Genomic DNA, 7073 nt, shown 5'->3' with positions numbered 1-7073 from the left:
CTTTGCTTCCTTATTATTGTTATTATTATTATTATTATTATTCTTTCTCCTCCTCTTCCTCTTCTTCTTTCTCCTACTCCGCTTCATCGTCATTTTATTTTTTCGATTCCTCCTCCTCCTCTTCTTCTTCTTCTTCTTCCCTCCCCCTCCTACGCTTCCTCCTCCTCCTCCCCCTCCTCCCTCCTCCTCCTCCTCCTCCTCCTCCTCCTCCTCCTCCTCCTCCTCCTCCTCCTCCTCCTCCTCCTCCTCCTCCTCCTCCTCCTCCTCCTCCTTCCTCCCCTCGTCCTCCTCCCCGTCTATCACTCGTCCTCGTCTTCATTTGGGTAAGTGGCGTCAGCACTCAATTGTCACTGTATTTTTATTCTGTTATTTAGTAACTGACATCTTTCGCCGCATGTTATATTGTGGTTACTATTACTATTATTACTATTGTTATCATCAACATTATCGCCATTATTACTACTACTACAAATATCAAATAGTAAATTGTGGGATGAGGCTCGACAACTCACAGTTTTCCTTCTTCTTGTTTTTCTTTATTTTACTTCTTCTTCTTCTTCTTCTTCTTCTCCTCCTCCTCCTCCTCCTCCTCCTCCTCCTCTTCTTCTTCTTCTTCTTCTTCTTCTTCTTCTTCTTCTTCTTCTTCTTCTTCTCTCCTCCTCCTCCTCCTCTCTCCTCCTCCTCCTCCTCCCGTTCTCCCTTCTCCTTTTTCTTCGTTACACAAACTCATGCAATGCAATTTTTTACTTCAGACCTCGTTCAGTGGATTAGTTAAACTGATGTCTATTTTCTACTGACATCAAAGTGCCTCTTAACTTCCTAATATTGTACCCCAACTTTTGATGAAAAAATAAAGAATACAATTACAGACTTCGAGACAAAAATATCGCTATACATTTAGTAATTTCTAGACGAAAGACAAAGCAAACACTGTAATAAAACTAATGTAGAGTATGTATTTTAAAAAAATAAACACTGTAATAAGACTTGTGTGTTTATTATACTCCATGTATTGTATGTGATCTACGCAACTAGGATGCTATTAGAATGAAGTAATGCTAGTAATACTGCTACTGCTATTATTGCCATTGCTGTTTATGTTGTTAAGAATATTGTTATTATTATTATCATTATCTTTATCAATATTGCCATTTTCGTTATCATCGTTACTAATGTTGCTATGTTGTTGTTATCAATATTATTATTGTTGTTGTTGAGTTAATATAATAGTGATAATCCTCAACATTGTCATCTTCATCATCACCATTATTCTTATCATTGTGCTTCATCTTATTCTTATTACCATAACCCTTATCATTTTACCACCACTATCAACACCACCATCATTATATACAAAGTCATCAGTTAAGAAGACCAGTTCCTCGCAAGAACACTGTTCTTACTCTCAAAGACACATTAAAACGTCTTGCAATTCTATACATTACAAATCGCACCCATTTGTCTCTCGTTGCTTAACATCCAATCGCGCGATCCGCCGAGCTGACGTCTGCTCACGCCGCGAACCGCGCTGTGTAACGCACTTTCCTTCTTTTAAGGTAAAAGGCAGGATTCATTTCTTTTAAGGTAACATTTCTTTTAAGGCAGTTTTTGTCTTCTTCTAAGGTAGAATTCCCTTCTTTTGAGGTAAAATTTATTTTCTTTAAGGTAAAATTTCTCTCTTTTAGGGTAAAATTCCTTTCTTTTAAGGTAGAATTTATTTATTTTAAGGTAAAACTAATTTAAACAAGAACGATCACAATAACACTTCCATAATCATATCACGGGAACCAACTGAACGAAAACGAATTTGAGAATTTGTTTTGAGCTCGTAGTCATCCCCACCGCTCAGCTGACCTGTGGTTTCTCTCGCTCCCGAATGCGGATTTCTCTCAGGCGTCGTAAATCACGAGGGGGGCGAGTGTTAATTGCAATGGCTCTTCAATGGCGCGCTGCTCTGTCAGCACGGTGGGTTTATGAAACATGATTCGGTGAAAGAAAGATGAATGTCTCTTCCTTTTGGGGGAAATTTGTCATTTACTCTCGTATTTTTAAAAATTGAAAAAAATAGCTGTTATTCTTCTCTACATTTGAGTAATTTGTAAAAAGTAGCACAGTGCATTGAAAGGAAGTGCTGTCATTCACGCAGACAAGATGCACATACATGTCAATATCCTCCTCCTCCTCCTCCTTCTCCTCCTCCTCCTCTCTCCCCCTCCCCTCCTCCTCCCTCTCCTCCCTCCCCTTATATATCAATATGCACACATACACAGACAAAATATACGTACATTAACAAGTACTCATACGCTCGTACACGCATAGACAAAGAAAATGCACAAGCTCTCTTTCATTCTCATTCTTTCGCTCTCTTTCCCTCCCTCCCTCTTTCTCATTCTTTCACTCTCTCTCTTTCTTTCTCTCTCTTTCTCCCATTCTCTCCCTCTCTCATTCTTTAATTATCTCTCTCTCTCTCTCTCTCTCTCTCTCTCTCTCTCTCTCTCTCTCTCTCTCTCTCTCTCTCTCCCATTCTCTCTCTCTCTCTCTTTCTCTTTCTCTTTCTCTTTTTCTTTTTCTTTCTATTTCTCTTTCTCTCTCTCTCTCTTTCTCTCCCATTCTTTCATTCTCTCTCTCTCTCTCTCTCTCTCTCTCTCTCTCTCTCTCTCTCTCTCTCTCTCTCTCTCTCTCTCTCTCTCTCTCACACACACACACACAAACTCAAATACACATTCACACTTGCAGTAACACAAAATGTCTTTAAGTAAATATACATCCAGATATTGACATTTTTACAGCTTCCACGAGGGATTCCAAGGGCGGGGATGTGAGCTTTCTCTCTCTAGCTACGCTCTGTGGTGCAATCTCTCGCTCTCGCTGTGCTAATAGCAGGAGGAAGTGGGGGAAAGGGATAGATTGATAAATAAGTAGGTAGACAGACGTATTGATAGATCAATAAATGGATAGATAAAGAGACTGTTTGACATACATACATACTTACGCACATGCATACCTGCATACATACATATACATACGTATTAAATAAAAATACATACATACATATATACATACCTACATAAATAAATACACACATACGTAATAAAATAAATATACATACATACAACATATACACAGACACAGAAATAAGAGAAAGAGCGTATGAGAGAGAGAGGAGGTTTAAGTACAAAATGATACTAAGGCAATAACACAGTTGTATTCAGGTAGAGATCGATAAATAGATAATTCAAATAAAGTATAATACCATAACATTGTCAATATATGCCAATTAATGAAAACGGGCGACGAATATATCTTTGGTTCAATGAAATAATTATCAGATTATTATTGCGGTCGCCGTTTTCACTCCAGGCACAGAACATCCAGATTGTGCTACAGATTTATGGGGATAACGATAACGATGACAACACCATTATTTTGCAGACCACTGAATCGCAGGATATTCATGAATGACATTCGCTGTTCTCTACGTTTTGTTCGAAAATGAAAGTTGGTTCCTACAAAAGAGCGACCGACTGCCTCTCAATGTCGTTTTTATTCCACGCGGCGGAGCGGAAGTGGAGGCCAGCTGTGTCTTCAGATAGGGTCAGGGGCTGCAGCAATATATGCACACACACACGCACACACACACACACACACACACACACATACATATATATATGTGTGTGTGTGTGTGTGTGTGTGTGTGTGTGTGTGTGTGTGTGTGTGTGTGTGTGTGTGTGTATACACATACACACAGTATATATATATCACACACACACACACACACATATATATATGTATATATGTATATATATATCTACATATATATATATCTACATATATATATATATATATATATTTTTTTTTTTTTTTTTTTATAACAGCCATTCATTCCATTGCAGGACATAGGCCTCTCTCAATTCACTATTGAGAGGTTATATGGCAGTGTCACCCTTAAATGATTGAATGCCCTTCCTAATCAACCACGGTTCAGTGTGCTAACACATGTGCCACGGCGGTGACGTCCCCTACGACACCTGTGTTTAACTTCTCAAGGCGATATGTCGTTTTCTCGAGCTTGAGCGAGCAGTCAGAGCGCAGGCATTTTTACGACCGCCGCGACGAGGAATTGAACTCGGGACCACGAAGGTCGAAGGCCAGTGCACTAACCACTGGACCATCGCGACATTCCTATGTATGGCTACCGCGATAGTCCAGTGGTTAAAGCACTGTTCAATTCCCCGTCGCGGCAGTCGTAAAAATGCCTGTGCTGTTTTTTTCATATATATATATACATATATATATACACACACATACATATTTATGTATATATATTTATATATATATATATATCCATCTCAGTATGTCTATGTATGTAATTTTACATACATAGCCAAAAATTGTCAGTGTCCTTCGAGAATAACAGATAATTTCACATTCAGAGCCGAAGTCAAGAGTCGCGGTTTTCCTGATTCCGAATGAAATAAACCTCGAGGCAGGAAGGAACAATCAGCAGATGACTGTTTTGACTGTTCAAGGTTATTCTTTTAAATCCTTGACAAAGTTTGCTTTAAACAGTTGACACACTTGCGAAAACAAACATTGCGTATACAGCTTTTGTGTACGTATCCCCTTAGTCGTTTTGTTGCGAAAAAAACAACTGCTAGAAATGTATTTCCTTATAGTTCATGACTAGGGAAAATTATCGCGTAGTCATCACGTTTACAAAAGAAGATATGACACTTGTATTTCATAGATTGCAAAGGTCGTTCATTAATATATTGTTGCATTTCTTGGTATTACTACATAGCATTTAAGGGGACCGTCCCTGGGTTTGGAGGGGGGATGGGTCGGGGGGTTGAAAATGAGTAATGCCCTGTTTCAGATTCGCATACTACTGTATTAGGTGGTCAAACGAGGGCCTAACCCCGGACAACTATTTCGCTGATCAGCGAATTTCACCTTTATGTACTTATGCTTTAGTGCCGCACCAACGTCAAGTTTTATTTTGACATTCCCTATTAAAATGGATCACAGGAGGGTAAAAGTATCGTGCGCGCGAGTGAATGAGTGTGCGCGCGAGTGTTAGGGTGTGCGTGCGAGTATATGAGTGTGCACGCGAGTGCATGAGTGTGTACCCGAATGTTAGAGTGTGCGCCCGAGTGCATGAGTGTGCGCGTGAGTGCATGAATGTGCGCGCGAGTGTATGGGTGTGCGCGAGTGTTAGAGTGCGCGCCCGAGTGTTAGAGTGCGCGCGCGAATGCATGAGTGTGCGCGCGAGTGTATGAGTGTGCGCGCGTGTGCCAGTGTGCCGTGTCTGCCTTCCTTGGCGACAAGGAGTGGGTTGGTAGCCCATGATACTCTCCGAAGGGATATTTCAACTGAGTTGAGGATTTTTGCTCATATCAGTTGAAAGGGGACCAGGAACCATGAGTAGTAGTATCCATGTTTTAGTATTAGCTTTCTTCTTTCTCTCCCTTCCTCCCGTTGCACACCCTGTTTGCTTATGGGTCATTACGTAAGAGCATATTTATATCCCCCCCCCCTTATCTTCCCTACCTCCCATTTGTGTCGGGGGGGGGGGGGGTAAAATGGAAAATGGGACAACCGAGGTGGAGGGTAATATGAGGAATAGAGGACTCCTGACGGCAGAAAAACGAGTTTAGAACTGCGTGGACGTGATATTACGTTATTCTATGGTCACGTGGATCACATAGTTAAGGCGCAGGATGACTTCAGTGATATATTATATTGTATTTTGTGATGCTGTGCAATAACTATTGATCCGATCTGAATGAAATAAAGAACAAGAGATAGAGCTATAGTTGGGTTTTTCCTTATGTAAAAAGCAGCCAGTAAGCAAGCGAAAAAATATGGAAAATTAATAGAAAATTATCAAAAAAGTTTGATGGTCGGTTACTCGTAAAGTTTTTTTTGTTCATATTTCAGACTTCTCACGGCTTACAGTTTTCGTCCGATCTCAAAATGCATTTTCCCCTAAACAGAACGTCAGTATGCGCATAGAACTACGTATAGTTTTTTTTTAATAAAAAAAAGTATATACTTTTTTACGAATTTTGCATGTTTTTGCAGTTATGTAACATGCGGTAATTTTGAAACGAATTAATGAATTTCCAAATTGGAATACATTATTTTGTTCATATGACCTAGAGGTTTTCTCAGCAAAAGTAATATAGAAAATTAAGTGATAACTCTGGGACGTGAGAAGGCTAGAGTTAACCTAACTTTAAAAAAACGACTTTTCTTTGCGCCTACTTTTCCCTTCGGTCAGTATAAAGATGCGTAATAAAGTACTCTTTCAGCCTTCCAAATTTCATTGAAATCTGTAAAACCATTTTCTATTTTTCAACAAAAAAGTGCAAATCGACATTTCCTCAGGGATGGTCCCCTTAAAATGTTCAGGCCTTCAGGATTTCATTAATAATTTCTCTCTCTCTCCGTGACCTGAATAAATTTGCAATTTATTCATTGCGGGAAAATGATAGCTCATGCCAGTTAGTTTAATTAAAAACTCTTTTAAAAGCAAATGAACTCTACAATAAACTGAGACTGATGGACTGAAAGAAGCCCCGTCATTAGACCGATTTTGAGATGCATTTTTACAATTCATACAAACTCAGAGATATTACAGAAGGTGCGCTCTCTCTCTCTCTCTCTCTCTCTCTCTCTCTCTCTCTCTCTGTCTCTCTCTCTCTCTATATATATATATATATTATATATACTGTATATATTATATATATATTATATATATTGTATATATTATATATATTATATACACTGTATATATTACATATATATATATATATATATATTATATATATATTGTATACATATACACACATTTTTTCATTTGTATTTCATCAATTAACTATTTCAACATTCAGTATTTGGGTATGACATGTTCCTGTTTGTCTTCAACTATTTGCTGAATCCATTCAACACTCAATTATTTTGATTTTGAAATTTACGAAACTTTTCAACAGCCGCGTATTTCTGAATGCTTTCAAGTCACCAAACCCTTTCAACAATCTTTCGATGCAATTTATTCAACAATCGTTAAT

The sequence above is a fragment of the Penaeus chinensis genome, chromosome 19 (assembly GCF_019202785.1).
Source record: "Penaeus chinensis breed Huanghai No. 1 chromosome 19, ASM1920278v2, whole genome shotgun sequence".
NCBI lineage: Eukaryota > Metazoa > Arthropoda > Malacostraca > Decapoda > Penaeidae > Penaeus > Penaeus chinensis.
The sequence above is the reverse complement of the archived record's forward strand: the minus strand, read 5'-3'. Positions refer to the sequence as shown.